Source organism: Sorex araneus, chromosome 1 (assembly GCF_027595985.1).
Source record: "Sorex araneus isolate mSorAra2 chromosome 1, mSorAra2.pri, whole genome shotgun sequence".
NCBI lineage: Eukaryota > Metazoa > Chordata > Mammalia > Eulipotyphla > Soricidae > Sorex > Sorex araneus.
This window is the reverse complement of record NC_073302.1, coordinates 447,853,450-447,857,283: the sequence shown is the minus strand read 5'-3', so window position 1 is coordinate 447,857,283 and position 3,834 is coordinate 447,853,450.

Here is a 3,834-nt window from a genome sequence, read left to right as displayed (position 1 = left end):
GACTAAAGCCCCACAGAACCAGGTAAAGCAGAACGTTGTGACCTTGGACTCCAGGCTCAGTGAGACTCAGAAACAAGATCCTCTATCTGTCTCCTCCAATCTCCAGAGCTCCAGAGATGAAACCCAGATGCCCCACCCTACCCAAGCCAGATAAATACCTAACCAGTTGACCTTCACTACCTCCACTACCCAGTCACCACAATTTCCCAAGCTGCTTTTTGGACTGGACAGCTGCGTAGACACGGTATAAGACACTTAATACCCATTTTCCATAATTTCCACACCATACTTGATTGAGTTCAAATATGGCACAAGCCATGAGAACACCTGTAAGGGCAATTGGAGGTTGCACTAAAAGTCTCCATCCCTCTCAAAAAGTCCAGCAAACTATTGAGAGTACACCACCCACACAGCAGAGCCTGACATATACTGTGGCATATTCAATATGCCCAACAGAGTAACAACAATGGGCCTCATTTGCCTGACACCAAAAGAGCCCCCAATAAGAAATATGATAAGAAGTAAATTCTCTATAGTTGTTTAAATGAATTACTAGCTGAGGAAAGGAGAAAACAATGCACCCTAGATGAAATCCTGCCCTTGAGCAGATCTCCTAGTTATCTGGAGTGTCAAACCCTCAGATTTTGTCCTTGAGTTAATTTTCTGAAGGAGTGGCTTTACCTCTGTTTGTTATTATACCAATATTCAACTGAAGAGGTCGATGTGGAGGTCTCGTCCTGTTCAGCAGGGAGAACCCTCCATGGGGCTGAGAAGGGGATGCAGCCGAATGAACAGACACAGATCCCCGAGGATGGAGAAAAGGCATTTATTCTATGGCAGTTACAGCATTTATACCTCCCTGCTGGGAGGAGGTGGTATAGTATGCATGCCATGCCGGGACCCCCAATAGAAATGCAGGGTGTGGCATGGGCGTTAGCTAGTAATAAACAAATGGTGATAGGATAAGATCAGTAAGATCAGGAGTGGCAACCTTTGCTAGGTGTGGCATGGGGTTAGCTAGTGATAAACAAATGGTGACAGGATAAGATCAGTAAGGTAAAATGGCTCCCTACATTCAACCCCACTTATGTGTGCCCACCCTTCGTGATTCCTATATAACTATGCTGTAATGGGTAATTGGGGATGAGAAAAAGACTAGACAATGACTAGAAAAATGAAGATGAGAAATAAAATGACTAGATGACTATGATGACTGGAAGTTGAGGATGATGGGACTAGAAAAAAGACTAGAAAGAGAAGGATTTTCTTGAACAGTGCTTGAAACGTAATCACAAAAATTTGTAAGTTTGTAACTGTATCTCATGGTGATCCACAAAAATAAAAATAATAAAGAGAAGTCTTATGAGGCTACAACAAGACAAGGAAGAGGAATATAACAAAGTTGAGGACTATGATGAGGACTAGTATGATGGAACTGTGCTGACTGGCACTACGATTAAAACTACAACTACAATTGTGGTGCAAGGGGTGAGTTTGGACTATGCTGGGGAGGAGAGAGAAATAAACTAATTACCAACCAGCCTGGGGCCCTGTTTCTCCATTCCCCATTCCTTCATCCATCCATCGCCATAGGCTGGGCAGGGAAATGGTTCTCTGTCACCGCACATTCAAATTCCACATGCGACCATGCTCTTTCTCTTGGAAACTCACACATTATCACTTAGTATTAGGTAAATCCAAATTAAGACAACGATGAGATACAATAATCTTACAGCAATGAGAATAGCACATATAAAAAATACTAGGAGTATACTGTGTTGGGATGTGGTAAAAAATCTCATCCATTATTCATGTGAATGTTGTCTGGTAAATCCCTATGGAAAACAGTATGCTTATAATTGAGCTGTCTAACTACCCAGCAAAACTACTTTTGGGAATATGTCTCCGGGCAGAAAAACTTTCATTCTAAAAGATATAGGAATACTATTATTCTCTGCAGAATTCAGAAAAATAGGATTTGGAATCAACCTAGATAGATATCCAATACATAGAAGTAGATCATGAAGATAGAATATATATTTGCAATGGGTTATTATGAAACTATTAGAAATGATGAAATCATGCAATTCTATGTAACATGGATGGAACTGGAAGACATCAGTTGAATGAAGTTGACCTCCTTCCCTCCTTCTTCTCTTCTGGTCCTGCCCGTGGGTCGTTGTCAGACTGCAAAGCAGCCTCATTCTTTTGCTGGAAATGTGCTTTTTCCGTTTCTGTAACATAAAATGCCTTTATTTTTGAGGTGTTCTGCAGCCAGTCAGAAGCCTGTGCGCTGAGTGTGGGCCCCAAGGCTGCATGTGCGAGATCTCCAATGATCAGGGCTGGGTCAGCCTGGGAATTGTGGCAGCGCTTCCGTGAGCATGGCATGTTCCTAATCCCTGAATTATTATTATTATTATTATTATTATTATTATTATTATTATTTGCTTTTTGGGTCACACCCAGCGATGCTCAGGGGTTCCTCCTGGATATATATGCACTCAGGAGTTACTCATGGCGGTGCTTGGGAGATCATATGGGATGCTGGGAATCGAATCTGGGATGGCCTTGTGCAAGGCAAACACTCTACCTGCTGGACTATTGCTCCAGCCCCCTACTCCCTGAATTATTTTTGATGTTGATTTTATTTTGTTTCCCCCGCTCCTGGCTGTCTTCACTGGGGCCCCTCGGAGGGGGTGGGTTGAGTTTCCCTCCCCGCCCCTAGCAGAGCCCTAGTAGCTGAAGACCTCCGGAACCCAGATACAGCTATGCTCAAGACCCCTCTCCACATGTTTGGACAAGCCTCACACATAAAGGAACCGGCAGAGGAATCCAGGTGTATGGGACCAGGGGCTGAGATCTCCCAGACTGCTCGGATCAGGACTGGGCCTCTTCCCCAATTTTCCAGTAGTTAGGTGGTCACACTCAGAAATTTCCCCAGCGCTCTGTAATCTCACCAATGGCCAACATCCAGAGACTATAAAACCAAGCTCCTTGAAGCAGCCGCAAGACATCTTATAGTCTAGTTCTCCCTCTTAGAGAACCTGGCAAGCTGCAGTGTGTTTCCTGTCCACATGGGAGAGCCTGGCAAGCTCCCTGTGGCATATTTATATGCCCAAACCAGTAACAATGGTGGGTCTCATTGCCCTGAAAAAGCCTCCAATACGGCACCATTGGGAAGGATGAGTAAAGAGAGGCTTCTAAAATCTCAGGGCTAGGACAAATGGAGACGTTATTGAGACCACTCAGAAAAGCGACGATCAACAGGATGATGATGAGGATGATGATATTTTACTTTTCAGCCAATATTCACTAGACCCTCTATGTGCCAAGAAATGTTCTTGGGAATTAGCTGCATTGGAAAAAAGCAGGTAAAGATCAAAAACATTCAGATCTTTGAGTCTTTGTTTAAGGAAAAAGAGGAAACATATTTGTAAATTATAAAATATGTGAAATTTTCATTGATTCTATAAGTAAAACCAGAGTTTAAACAAGACACTCAAGATTGGGTAGGACAAGTAAGAGTCAACAGTGTGGTAGGGCATGCTGCCTACCAAATTTTATTCATCAAGATAAAAATGGTCTGAAATAGCCATGTAATACAGAGTGGGATACTTAATGAAATGGTGTTTTCAGTGTCAGTAACCAAATAAGAAACTAAAGAAAGCCAAATCTGAGTTGAACAGTTAACATCCAAATCTCTGTCATTGCTGGAATAGTACCAAAGAAAATTAAGAACAGTGGTGGATCAAGGGCACTTTGGTAGAAACTTTGTCAATATCACAAACTTTAACATTATTGTAGCTGCTCTAACAAAATTCTAACAATTTTCTT